The 14,780-nt window shown below is 45.3% G+C and overlaps 1 non-coding gene across 1 annotated transcript; it reads left to right on the forward strand.

Annotated features, from left to right (window-relative positions):
• Positions 1-8,053: 8,053 nt before the first annotated feature.
• LOC118725772 lies at positions 8,054-8,159 on the forward strand. Its single transcript, XR_004990116.1, has one exon. It is a non-coding gene; the product is annotated as a U6 spliceosomal RNA (small nuclear RNA).
• The last annotated feature ends 6,621 nt before the right edge of the window (positions 8,160-14,780 follow it).

A 14,780-nucleotide genomic window follows, 5' to 3' on the forward strand; every position in this document is an offset into this window, starting at 1 on the left:
ATGACCACTTGCATGGAATTTTATATTTTAGTGGGGAGAACAAGGCAGTAAACACACAAAATAGGTTCACACTTTTAAAAAATATATATTTTATTGATTTTCTACAGAGAGGAAGGGAGAGGGATAGAGAGCTAGAAACGTCAATGAGAGAGAAACATCGACCAGCTGCCTCCTGCACACCCCCTACTGAGGATGTGCCCGCAACCAAGGTACATGCCCTTGACCAGAATCGAACCTGGGACTTTTCAGTCCTCAGACCAAGGCTCTATCCACTGAGCCAAACCGGTTTCGGCAGGTTCACACTTTTCTTGCTTGGTCATATTTGAGCAGAGATCTGAACCAGCAATGTAAAGAACCAGGGACCTGTATTCCAGAGGGAAAGGAACAGCAAGTGCAACAGACCCCGCATCAGCCGGAGCCATGAGGCCAATTTAGCCGCAGGATAGTGGGGGACAGAGGTGAGGTGGGAGTAAATACTGGGCTGAGAGCTGTCCCCTAGGATGTCAGCTCCAGGAAGGCAGGATCCTTATTTGTCGAATTCTTACCCCCAGCATCTGGAATATCACTCGGTATACATGGCGCTCAATAAATATTTCTTGCACGTGTAGGAGAGACAGGAATGAGTGGCCTTCCAGGTCAGCCGAGTGAAATGTAACTGTTGTCACCACTAGAGAGCGCCCCTCCACTCACCTAGGGATAAAACGGAAGCACCCCTTCCCCCCCAAAAAAGTCTTAGGAGATTCCCCCAGAGACCTTTCTGTTTTTAGGAACTCTAGGATAGAGAACTTGAAACTTGAAATCTCATCCCTCTGGACTTGTTTCTTTGGCGGCCGTTGTACTTGTTCCTCCCTCCACGTACCATCTGTGTCTCAGCTCCAGTATCACCTCCAAAGAGAGCCCCTCCCCTGGTGTTTTATTCCCTTTAGAGCTCTGGTCACTACAGTATCTGGAATCACCTAGATTATGTACTGACCAGTTTGTCCGTGCCGTCCACTGCCCTGCAGATGAGTGTTCTGAGTTCAGAGTTCACATGTGTTTAAATTTTGCTACCTCCCAAGGGCCTCTCACAGGGTCTGGCACACCACAGACCCCCCCCCATAGAAAATGTGTAATGAATGAAATCATGAAATGGTCTTGGTTGGAAGAAACCCCAGCTCAGAGTTGGTACACGCAGCATTTGGAGTCTGATGGGGCGTGAGGGGGGCCGGTTGGTCTAAAAGGGGAAGAGGCTGGAAGCTGGGAGGAGAGATTTGCTGATTAAGGAGAACAGAAGGATGGGAGCTCAGTAGGGTTTTTGGGGGTGGGGGTTGGGGTGAGGGAACTCAGTAAGGGGTTTGGGGGGGGGAACAGGTCTCCTTTCTCCTGCTCCTCTATCATGCCCATCCCTCCTCCTTTGAATTCTCCGTGGTTTGAATCCCACCATCTGCACAGAGCAAAAATAAGTAATAATAAAAGTGCCATCCAGAGGTGAGGGGAACCTGTCTCTCAACCTAAGGTCCTAAAGTCCAGAAAGGCCTATGCGGTTAGTAGCTTTCCCCCACCATATTAGAGCCATGTGTGACCAGGAGATGGGCAACCCATTCCGAACACCTATTTAACAGATGGAGAAACTGAGGCTCCGGAGAGAAAGCACCTTGTGAGAGGACACCAGAGGAGCCAGCGAAGAATCATATTTGGAACCCAGGGTGCCTATCCCTGAAGTGCCTCCAAGCATCCTGTGTGGCTCTCCCTAGTGGCCAGGAGGCGTGCTCTCTGCCTTATATCCCGAAACCAAATCGAATTTTTCAATCACCTGTACATGAGGGTATAGTAAAGATCAAACTGAAAGGGCTGTTACAGCCAGCTGCACCACTTTGCCCAATGGACACAGCCCAGGGCTGGTCAGACCATCATATAGGGGGAAAATAGTTAGCATTTACTTAAGTAGTACTTACCAATGACAGGCGCTATTTTAAGCCCTTTATTATTAGATAATTTATATAAATATATAACATAAAATATATTTAAATAGAAATATATATTTTTTATAAGATGCCCACCTTCCATTTTATTTTATTTTTATTTTGAGAGAAGAAACATCTCAAAAAAAAAGAAAAAGAAAAAAAAAGAAACATCTCTTTGTTGTTCCACTTATTCATGAATTCATTGGTTGTTTTGTTTTTTTTTTAAATATGTATTTTATTGATTTTTTACAGAGAGGAAGGAAGAGGGATAGAGAGCTAGAAACATCGATGAGAGAGAATCATCGACCAGCTGCCTCTTGCACACCTCCTACTGGGGATGTGCCCGCAACCACTGTACATGCCCTTGACCGGAATCGAACCTGGGACCCTTCAGTCCGCAGGCCGACACTCCATCCATTGAGCCAAACCGGTTTCGGCTGGTTTTTTGTTTTTTTTTTTTTTTTTTAATTTTTATTGATTTAGAGAGAAAGGGAGAGCGATAGACAGATAGAAACATCAATGATGAGAATCATTGATCAGCTGCCTCTGGCTCGCCCCCCACTGGGAGCCTGCCACCCAGGCATGTGCCCTTGGCCGGAATCAAACTGGAACCCTCAGCCCGCAGGCTCCATCCACTGAGCCAAACTGGCCAGCGCCATTGGTTGATTCTTGTATGTGCCCTGACCGGGGTTCAAACCCGAGAAACCTTGGTGTATCAGGATGACACTCTAACCAGCTGAGCTACTTACTCAGCCAGGGCTAAATAGAAGTATATATTAATTATATATTCATATTATATATTAAATTATCTTACTTATTATTATTTTATTGTATTGAGTATATTACATAAAAGCCGGAAATTTCTTACAACCACCCATGGTGTTACTGTTACTATAATAGGGATGAGAAAACTGGACAGAGAGCCAGTAAGTAGTAGTACAGGACATTAAACCATTAACCACCACCAGAGTCACCTCCTCCTCTGCATCAGAATCTCCACAGAGGTTTTTGTTAAAATGCAAGTCACTGAAACCCACCCAAGCAATTTATTTTTAGCAAGGTCTTCTAGTAAAGTTTGAAATTGAACCAGAGGAGCTTGCATTTATAACCCTTTTTAGTATTTTACAGTGATTCAGGTTGGCTGTTCCCATGGCCGCTCAGCTGTAGTGTGACTTTAACTTCTCTGAGCCCCCCAATCCTTTGAGCAAAAATGGAGACCTTACACATACCTATTTCTGGACCCTGAATTTGGACACCCAGTCACCCACTTCAGGCAGATTTTTAGGAGAGGCAAACCTGATGCCCTAGTGAAGAGGAACCCTCCCCCACTTCCTGCCCAAGCAAGACCTCAAAGAAGTCATCACTTTCACTTCAATTCAAAAAGAGAGCATTTTGCCAGCGCCCGTCATTGTCCTGTGGCTTGCCTCTGTTTACTCCCTTCCCCACCCATGCCTCCCCTCTGACTGCTCTGAGTCCCGAAATCCCTAAATTAATAATAATAAAAAGAGCCGCCATTTCTTGAGCGCTTGCCTTTATAGAACAGAACTCCCCATTCCTGGGCTCCTCAGGCGCATGCTTCCCCCTGGTCAGAAGCCTTTGCTGGGTCTGTGGCTTCGTGCCCCTGCCTTTTGTGGTTAGTGCTTTTTGTGTCCTGGTGAGAAGTCTTTGCCAACCTCAAGGTCATGAAGGTCTTCACCCATGTTTTAAAACATGGATTTACAGAGAGAACTGCGCTTGTATGTTCAGGTATATGATCCCATCCACTGATTTTTGAGTGAAGTAGGTTTCTCCATTGAAGTGCTCGTACATTTTTGAAAAAATTGAAATGTCTCAATAATGGATTTGGAAAACTTTGTACCAATAAAAAAGAATGTAAATTTTTTCCAAAAAAAAAAAAAGTAACTGTTTCTGGACTCTATTATAATCCATTGCTCTACATGTCTTTTTTTTTCTGCCAAATCCATTATCTTGATTACTCTAGCTTTAAAATAACTCTTGAAGTCAAGTAGATGAAATCATTGCATCTCTTAAAGGGGTGGGGTGTCAGTAGAATTAAACATCTTCCCTTAGCAAAACAGGACCACTGGGTCATACTGTAGAGACAGCACCTGAGATCAGGGAGGACAGTTGGGGGTTGAATGGTGTCCCCCAAAAGATACGTTCAAATCCTAACTCCCAGCACTTCAGAATGTGATCTTATTTGTAGACAGGGTTTTTATATAGAGATAACCAAGTTGAAATTAAGGTCATTACATTGTGCCCTAATCCAGTATGACCAAGTGCTTATAAAAAAGGGAAATTTGGACACAGACCTGTCCAGAGAGAAGAGAGTGTGAAGAGACACAGGGAGCCCTAGCTGGTTTGGCTCAGTGGATAGAATGATGACCTGAGGACTGAAAGGTCCCAGGTTTGATTCTGGTCAATGGCATGTACCTTGGTTGCGGGCACATCCCCAGTAGGAGGTGTGCAGGAGGCAACTGATCAATGTTTCTCTCTATCCCTCTCCCTTCCTCTGTGTAAAAAAATAAACTATATATATATATATATATATAGTTTGGGACTTTGGAACTCGGCCTACCTGAGTTCGAATCCCAGCTTTGTTCATTTAGAACTGCGTCACTCTGGGCTAGCAACCCAGCCTCTCTGAGCCCCACCTGTCAAATGGGAACGGTAGTGGGACTTGGCAGAAAGGGTTACTATGAGTGTCCCGTGAGAGCACATTTGTCTGGCAATTGGCACAGTGCTCAGTAAATGGTGGGTAGTATTTTCCCTCTGGGAGATGTTCTGTGCTCAGTGAAAGGAGTGTATCTCATTCCAAACCTAAGGAATTAGCTCATTCTAAATCCATTGAATAGGCTATTTACAAAAGGCAGAATATCAGTGAGAATCCGACTAGGGAAAACATACCAGAATAGAGGGATTTGCAGAGAGACTTGCTTCAGAGGTAAGGGAAGAACTACGGAAGAAGGCAAGTTGGAGGGTGACTCACCTGCAGGTTCGCAATAACAAGAGGGAGAGCACCACTCCTGGGATGGAGGGACAGAAGGAGGAGGTGTTTCTGGCACCCCGGAAGGTCTGGCGTCACCAGATAGAAGCTGGACCCACAGTGGGCCTGGTGGTGAGAGATGGAGACTCAGTAAATATGGCTGCTGTTGGAAATACTACCCAAGACAGAGAGAGGGAGAAATATCCTGGCTTCTCCCTTCCTCCCGCCCACCAAGCTCCTATCACTGCCTCCCATTAGTGGATCTCTGCAGGAAGCCAGTTGATTGACAGCCTGTAGGGATTGGGCTCCCTGTGATACAAAGCAGAGGGAGGGCAAGGAATGGTTTTGAGGACAAAGAAGCCCAGGCCCAACCCTGGGGAGTTGGGGTTACGTTTAATCTCTCCAAGCCACAGACACCCCATCTAGAAAATGGGGGTCATGGTATAGGAGTATATACCACTCATGGAACAGTAGATCCAATTCCATAAAACAGTTTAACCCAGTGCCTGCCACATAGGAGGGAGTTCCTTGTAAAGGTGAATGAAGGATCTAGTTAGCTATTTTCTGCTCAGAGGATGAGGGGAGGGAAGAGGACAGAGGCCCGGGAATAAACTCAAGGTGCAAAAGCGGTGCTGCTGCTGCTGGTGGTGGTATTTTTATCTCGGAGACCTGCCTATCTGTCCTCTCTCTGTTCTGAGCTGGTGATTCTGTCAGTCTCCTTTTAGAAACCCTGAGTCAGGGCTGACCACACCGAGTTTGGGGCCGGCCGTTGGGAGTTTTGGTCTCCACGCTCCTTCAAAACAGGTTTCAAATCCACCAGATTTTTATTTAGCGCCTCTGCCTTCCCACGGCTGCCAAATTTCCCTCGCCTCCTCCTTCCCCGGGGCCGAGTCGTCTCCAGACTCTCTCTTTGTATAATTAAAAAGAAAAATAGAACAGCCGATGTTGCCAAACATGTATTTAAAGTGACACCCTGAGTCCAGGAAGTGAAAAATAAAAACGTTTAAGGTTTAGATTAAAAGGCTCGGTGCTCAGCTGTCTCCTGACCCTGGGCCTCCTTTAATCCCTTGGCCTGGTTTGTAAAAGCCTTTTAACTCGAGGCATTTATTTCCCAGAGAACTAATCGCACAAAAATGCCCAGCCTCCCAGGAATTGCCTGTCAAGTGCAATGCGGTTCTATGAGGCCCCTGGGGAGGCGGGGAAATTGGGGTGCTGACCACCCTAGGAGCCACCCTGAATCCTTACTTTCCTTCCCCCTGCTCTTCCCCCACCACATCTAATCCATTAAAAAAAAACAAAACCACAAACAAACAGTTGAATGTAGCCCTTAACATTTGCTTAAAATCTGTACCTTCTTCCCAGCATCCTCTTCCATCTTCTCCAGGCCCAGAAAAACCTGCTCCCTGGTGTCTCTGCTTCCAAAGGCTTTGCGTCTGAGTTAGAATAAAATCCAAGCTCCTGCCTGGCCAGTGTGGCTCAGTGGTTGATCTTCGATCTATGAACCAGGAGGTCACGGTTAGATTTCTGGTCAGGACACGTGCCTGAGTTGTGGGCTCGATTCCTAGTGTGGGGCATGTATGAGGCAGCTGATCCATGATTCTCATCATTGATATTTCTATTCCCCTCCCCTCCTTTCTTCTCTGAAATAAAAAAATATGTATTTTAAAAAACTAAGCTCCTTACCTATGATGGGAAAGCCTTATCTTATCTAGCCCCTTTCTATCTCTCTAACATCATTTACACCCCCCACTGCAAGTAGCATAGGAGCTACTTGCTTTTCATTGTTCTTTCCAATGAGTGGAAAGAACAGGCCAAATCCTCAAGGCCTCTGCACATGCTGTTCCCACTGTTTAAAAGCTCTCCCCTCTGCCCTAGCTGGTTTGGCTCAGTGGATAGAGCGTCAGCTTGTGGACTGAAGGGTCCCAGGTTCAATTCCTGCCAAGGGCACATGTCTGGATTGTAGGCTCAATCCCCAGACAGGAGGGCAACAGGCTGGTCCTAATCCTGAGGCTGCCAGGGAGCTGGGCACCTCCGGCAGGCTGCCCACCCTCCCATTTGGCCTGACTTTTCCAGCTGAAAAGGATTTGATTCTTCCTCTTTGGTACGACCTCTTATAAAAATTCAGACAATGCATAGAAATTGTTAAAGCCTAAAATCCTTACCATAGTCACAAGGCTTTGCCTGATCTGACACTTCCTTTCCTCCTTCCTTCCTCCTCCTCCTCCTCCTGCTTCTATTTTAAATTGTGGTAAAATATACATAACAGTTTACCATTTTAACCTTTTTAAAGTGTACAGTTCAGTGGCATTAATTACAATCACCTTGTGATGTAACCATCACCACCATCTTTCTTAATAATATAATTTACTCATTTATTCATTAGCTTATATTGAGATCTTACATTTAATAATCAGTTTGTTTAGAACATTTACAGAGATAACTTTGAAAATATACAGATTATTTTGGTAATAAGTGGCTAATACTGTGAGCACGTATAAAAAATAAAGAATATTATGCAGTTGTAAGCTTTAAAAATAAGAAATAAACATGTAAATGAGCCCAGCAGGTATGGCCCAGTGGTTGAGCGTCAACCTATGAACTAGACAGTGTTTCCCAAACATATGTGTACCCCTTCTATAATTTTCGTAATGCTGAGTACCCCTCGTACTCAAGAGAACGTAGAATTAGGCGCAGCTAAGCACGGTGCAGTGCATATCCCCACCAAACTCCGGTGCAACGCGTACCCCCACCAGACTCTTCCCGTACCCCTGGGGGGACGCGTACCACACTTTGGGGAACACTGAACCAGGAAGTCACAGTTCGATTCCCTGTCAGGTTACATGTCCAGGTTGCAGGCTTAATCCCCCATGTGGGATGTGCAGGAGGCAGCAGATCAATGATTCTCTCTCATCATTGGTGTTTCTATCTTTTCCTCTACCTTCCTCTCTGAAATCAATAAAAATATTTTTTTAAAGTTACAGAGTTGGATGGTGCTGATAGTTGCACAACAATTTGAATGTACTTAATGCCACTGAACTGTAGACCTGAAGTGCTTAAAATGGTAAATCCTATTATATATGTGTGTATATGTATACATATATATATATAGCCACAATTTAAAACAGTGCTCAATTCAACCGTACATTTCTAAAATTGGAACAATACATAGAATATTAGCATGGCCCCTACACAAGGACAATGTGTAAATTTGTGAAGCATTTCATAACAAAAAAAAAAAAGAACAGCAACAACAAAAATCCTTTTCCTCCCCAAAGTCATTACTATCCTCAGGTTTTGTTTGTTTGTTTGTTTTGTTTTAATATGTGTTTTTAAAAATCCTCACCCGAGAATATTTTCCCACTTCTTTTTAGAGAGGGTGGGAGAGAGAGGGAAAGACAGAAATATCAATGTGAGAGAAACACAGTGATTGGTGACCTCCTGCGCGAGCCCTGGCCAGGGCCCAGGTGGGAGAGGAGACTCCAAGCCAGGTATGTGCCCTTGACAGGAATTGAACCTGGGACCCTTTGGTCTGAAGGCCTATGCTCTATCCACTGAGCCAAACCGGCTAGGGCCACTTTATTTTACTTTTAAAAATTAAATCCTTATTGTTGAAAACATAGCATATGTTTCTGTCCTCCCCCACCCCCCCAGGAACCCTCGTATTGACTCACCTTCTTTCCCTGCCTCAGTCCCCCTGTTCCTCACTCTTGCTTCCTCAGTGTAGCTACACCGCACAAACTTCTGATTCGCTCTCTGCTTCCTGAGGAACCCAAGAAAGACCTATGCTGCTGTCTCTCCACTCTCCTGTTGATGGACATTGAGGTGGTTTCAAATTTTTTGAGATTGCACATGGTGCAACTAGGACAACATCCTTGTTCGTGCTTCCTGGCGTACTTGTGTTTTTGTAGAGTGTTCCTAGCTATGGAACTGCTGGGTAATAGGTTGCAGACGCCTTTAGCTTCACCAGATATTACCCGATTGATTCCCAAAGTGACTGCTTATATTTTTCCAGTTTATTTCACCTTAACCCCTGCCTTCAACTCACTGGATTTGTTTGGGTCATCTGGGTCTTCTTTCAGTTCCTTTAGCACATGTCGTCCCTTTCCTCCCCCCTTACCACAACCCCCCATCATGAGGCGTCTGCATCTGTTCTTTTTTCTGCTGAGAACACTTTCCCCACTGGCCTGGCTAAGACCTCCTCTTTCCACAGAGATCAGCTCAGTGCCTCCCTTCTCTGGAACAGCTCCCCCAGCTTCCTCCTCAGCCCCAAACCAGGACACCCCTCTCAGCCCCCTGCCCGTTTTATAGATCTTCTAGTCTCATAGACCTCTCTGCTGGGATACACTTATCAGTTGCAATGTATCGCCTATCTGCAACTATTGGAACAAGGTCTAGACCCCCTTAAGTGCACTAGCCTAAAAGTAGTGACCTCCGTGTTTAAGTTCACTAAGTTTACTACCACATCTCCAGCACCGAACACTGTGCCTGGCACCCAGTAGGCAGTTATTATTCTAATCGCTATGTTTACTATGTTATGTTCTTACTCATAATCGAGTTCAGCGTGTCATTTTTTCCAGCATGTTAAACATGAATTAGCATCTACTGGGAGCTAAGATCATGACAGTGAAAAGAAACACAGTGTCTTTCCTTGAAGAATTCACAGATAAAGGTCAGTAAACATTACTGAGCTGGCTGGAGCCTGACATGTTTTCAGTGCTTAGCAACTGTGGCATTGACTCAGAAGTCACCTCTAGGCTGAGTCTTACTCTTAACGTGTAACCATGGCTATTGTGTATTGAACACTTACTATGTGCCTGGCACTCTACTGGGTGCCTTTCATGTGCCATCTTGTCCTATCCCACATCTTGCCAGGGAAGTGCTGTTATCACCTCCATTTTACAGATTAGGAACATGAAGTCACTTGTTCCAAATCAGGGAAGTAGTAAATAGTGCAGGCAGCTTTCCTCAGCCAGAGCTCCTAACCCCCTGTCATGGTGCTGATTTTCTCCTACCCCAGTTACACTCTCCTTTCAAATTCCAGAGGCTGAGTTCTTAATCACAATGGTAAAATTAGTGATATCTACCATGATTGGGCACTTACTAAATATGAATCACTTTGCATCCATCCATTCAACAAATATTTACTGGGAATCTACCATGTGCCATGCTATGTGTGAGGGGCTGGGGAAATAGTGGAGAACAAAACAGAATAAAACACCTGTTTTGTGTTGTTGATACCCTAGTGTGAGGAGGGGGGGAAAAAACATGTATATATGATAGTGATCAGTGCTACAGAGAAAATGAAAACAGAAACAGGAACTATGGAGTTTCCGAGATCTCATTTCATTTGATCAACAAGCTATTATTTTTCCCATCGATAATGAGATTCAGAGGTGAAGACGCCTCCTCACAGGCACACAACTCATAGGCTGAGAAGTCAGGGCTCTGAAAGGACCACGAATCCCATCACTGCCAATCACTTAAAAAAATAAAAAAAAATAAATAAATATCCCCCCCCCCCCCCAACCATTTTGGCTCAGTGGATAGAGTGTCAACTGGCAGACTGAAGAAAGAGTCCTGGTTTTGATTCTGGTCAAGGGCATGTACCTTGCTTTTTGGCTCCATCCCTAGTAGGGGTCCTGCAGGAGGCAGCTGGTAGATGTTTTTCTCTCATTGATGTTTCTAACTCTCTATCCCTCGCTTCCTCTCATTTTACAGAAAGGAAGAGGGATAGAGAAAAACATCAATGATGAATCATTGATTGGCTGCCTCCTCCATACCCCACACTAGGGATCGACCCTGCAACTGGGGTATGTGCCTTAACCAGGAATTGAACCATGACCTCCAGGTTCATAGGTTGGTGCTCAATCACTGAGCTATGACAGCTGGGCATGCCAATCACTTTTTGTTGTGTGCCTTCTGAGTGCCTAGTATCATGGTGGAGATGAAAAGAATGTCAACATTTTCCCAAGAGTTTAAGCTCGGACAGGCAGGTAAGTAGACCCAGGTGACTGGAGGGTTCAGACAGCTGAATGTAGTGTCCATGCTGTGCCCAGGGCAGACATTACGTGTGATTGCCTATGGGAGATGCTGAGGCTGGAGTCCAGGCTCAGGCAGACAAATCGATTGCAGAGACCAGGAGCAGAAGACTAAGGCCCCATATGCCCTATGGATGTTGGTGATTCACAGACCCACCAGTCCCTGCCCTGTCCCCATAGCTAGCTCTACCGCCCTTCCCCTTTGCACCCTAGGTCTCCAGCCCTCCAGGCCATCAAGCATGAAGAAAGTGGCTAGGGACCAAGTGATAAGCTCTGGCCCCACCCTGAAGCCCCATGCACAAGCAAATAGCTGCTTCCTCTTCTCCTCATGCTGCATCAGCTGCTTGGGGGACCTCCCAGATGGGGGCTCTGGGGTGATGCCAGCTGGTCCCTTGCCCCCACATGGCCCCAGGACTCAGTATCTGCCCAGCAGATCACATGAACTCGGGAGGCCACCTGGGACCAGGGGAGGAGAGACTGAGCTGTGGAGCTACAGCGGATAGAGACCACCTCCCTCAGGCAGGCTGCCTTGTTGCACTTCAAGAGGACCTCTTAGAACATTTGCATGTTCTTCAAAGAAGAGCACTTTTAGGTGTAGCTGATCAAGCTGGAAATAGACATATTTTGGAGTTTGAGGAATTCATTCATTCAATGTTTGTTAAGTATGTTTTATGAGCCCAGTCCTAGGAGCTGAGGATAGACAGTAGACAAGACCAAGGTCAGTCTTCTCAGGGACCTTTCCTTTTTTTCTAATGATTGATTGATTGATCTGAGACAGAGATTTGTTCCATTTATTTAAACATTCGCTGGTTGATTCCTGTATGTGCCCTGAAAGGGGATAGAACCTGCAGAACCTTGGTGTAAGCGGGTGATACTCTAACCTAGTGGTTGCCAACCAGTGGTCCGAGGACCAGTCTAACCTACTGAGCTACCCGACCAGGGCAGAGACTTTTCCTTTTAATTTAATAGATGGACATTAGACTATTAACGCACGAGTATTATAATTGTGAGAAATATTCTAAATGAGAAGGGGTTTTGTGCTTGTGTAAACTGGGTAAACTGGCCACGTCAGAGATGTCTCCCTTCTGACTGGGGGGATAAGAGCCCAACCTCCTGCTCTTTTCGGAACATCCTCACCTCACCAGGGCGACAGAGGCCTCCTGAATAGGTGCCGAGGGGCCAAGAGGAGGGTTTCCTATAAACGCTGCTCTGTGGACGAATCTAGAAGGCACTCAGTACATAATTGGCGAATTAATGTTATTTCAGGGTGGGATAAAAAGCCACTGGCTCCATTAGCAGCGGCTGAGTGGCTCGCTGGGTAAGAAGAAACCTCTGCGCGGTTAATTCTCAGATTTCTGGAAAAATGAGGAATTTTGGGACTAGGGGAGGCACGATAGGGATGCTGGACTTCCATGAGACACGTCCTTTTAGGGTAGGTGCTGAGGCCATGCGAGTTAGAAGATGCATCAAGGGAATGAGACAGGTGGGTGCGGGAGCGGGGCTGTGGGGGGTCCCTGCCCTCCCCCAGCTCACAGTCTGGTGAGAGCAAAGGCAGCAATGTGATAACGTGATAAGCATTATGAGGGGGCAGGCAGAGAAGGCAGCTAAGTTAATTGTAGGAAGATAAGAGTTCTGAGAGGGAGAGGGCAGGCGGGAGAAAGCGCGCAGGGCGGAGGAATCAGCATATGCAAAAGCCTGGGGGCGAGAAAACAACTTCAAAGAGCTTAAGTGGCTCTGGAAGTTCTGACTGACTGGGGAGAGGAAGGATGCTGGGGAGAAAAGCAGGGCCGTTCCACCCTTTCAGCCTTCTCCCCGTGGGGGAAAACTGTATTTCCCCAGCCCACAACCAGTTAGGGTTAGGAAGTCCAGGAGGCGGCCTTAATTTTAATGAAGAGCCATCGTTTACTGACCACCACGTTATAGAACACGGGCTCATACAGTCCTCATATGTGACTCCCATTTTACAGAGGGCACAGCTGAGCCTGAGTGCCTGGTCGAAGGTCGCACAGTTCGCGATGTTGGGCAGTTTAAGTGTTGCTTTATGCAAATGCTTCTGTCCTAGCAGTTCCTCTTACATGAGGTAATGCATGTGAAAGCTTTTTTGTAATAGGGCCATGTAAACACGAGGCGTTATTAGTTTTCGGTCTGCTCTGCAGCATCCGGGGAGCCCAGGAAGGGGCAGTCGTGAAAGCCAAAAGGCCCAAGGGCCTCTCTTAAAATCCCCCCCGAGTCTTTGCTAGTTCCCTCTTTGGGGCACCTCCAGTTTTATCTTCTGCCAAGTAGAAAGTTTCTCAGAAGTTGCAACACGTGGGAGGGTAAAAAAATTAAAAAATCAGCACCAACAACTACAATACAAAAACTCCTGCAGCAGCCTGCACACAAAGAGTCTGAGTTTTGAACAAAGGGCAGGGTGAGACCCAAAAGTAAATGCTGACACATCCTCTCTCCAGCTGTGAACCGGGGGTCTGAGGGCTTCGGCAAAGGTCATCCGTCTCCGCATCTCTGGGCAGGAAATGCAATTCAATCCTCTCGGTGACTGATGGCTCTGCAAGATTAATGGAATCATCCCCAGCCCTGGACTCTCTCCTGACAGCACAAAAAGTGAATCAAACCCCCGCCCCCCTTTTCCCCCTTTCCTCTTACTAAGCGAGGTTCGCTGATTCTTCGTTTTAAAAGTTCAAAACTTTTCTCCCGGAAATTTGTCCCCAGGTGTCCCTTTGCAGGGTGAAACTCGGCCTTTTGGGGTGAGATTCTGAAGGTCTGGGATCTTTCTAGGCTTTTCCTCTGTCCCTACTTCATCGTTCCAAATAAAAATTAATGTAAAGGGGGCATGACCGTCCCCGAGAGGGTTAACTGCCAGCCCTGCTGTCCGGCCCTTGGGGATTGGCAGCCAATGACCACTTAGCACGATGAAGTAATTCCTGGATTTTGATTTCCATTGGGTAACATGCTTGTCCATCAATCCAAAGATGCAAGTTTTGAAAGTATCTTTGAACTTTTATGACTAGCTTCCTGGCATTAACCCTTTAATAAACTCACCTGTTATTTCCAACTTTCCTTTCAAAGCTCACACAGGAAGAGAGATTAGAAAAATGCAGACTCTAGACATCAACTTAAGTCTTCTCCAAATGATCACTGCTCTGTGTAATTCTGCTCTTTTCTACTCTGATACTTCAATCTACAAGGTACTGAAGAAAGAAAAACCAGAAAAGGTCTTTGGGAATTCCAAACATTTTAATGGAAATAGTGTGGTATGTTCTTCCCCCAAAGATTTTTTAATTGCAAGAGTAATACAAAATATGGCAAAACTCTAAGTTTTGGCAAAGTCTGGCACTAGATACTCTAGTCCTTGCTATAATTTTTGTGGTATTTATTTTCTCTCCCTTTATGATTTTAGTATTTGATAAATTTCTAAGGACACAGTGATAATTACAAATTCAAATCATATTTAAGTATAGTCTATATAACCCCTTCAAGAATTTCCTCTCTATGTTTTTCTTTTTGTGTGTGTTTATTCATCATCTATATGCAGTTTGTTTTAATATACATGGGATCATAACATACACATTATCCTGATTTTTTTTTAATCCTCACCCAAGGATATGCTTTCATTGATTTTAGAGAGAGAGAGGAAGAATTATATTAGGGTGACCACCGTATAGATTCAGAAAGAGAAAATTACTAGTACCTCTTGCTGTTCACATTTATCCCTAGAGTTCAGTCTTTTCCTGCATTTTGTTGATCACTCCTTTGCATTTATTTATGCTTTACCACTTACCTATATATAGCTAAGCAATATTTATTTGGTTTAAA

Source organism: Pipistrellus kuhlii, unplaced genomic scaffold (assembly GCF_014108245.1).
Source record: "Pipistrellus kuhlii isolate mPipKuh1 unplaced genomic scaffold, mPipKuh1.p scaffold_m20_p_20, whole genome shotgun sequence".
In the NCBI taxonomy this organism is placed as follows: domain Eukaryota; kingdom Metazoa; phylum Chordata; class Mammalia; order Chiroptera; family Vespertilionidae; genus Pipistrellus; species Pipistrellus kuhlii.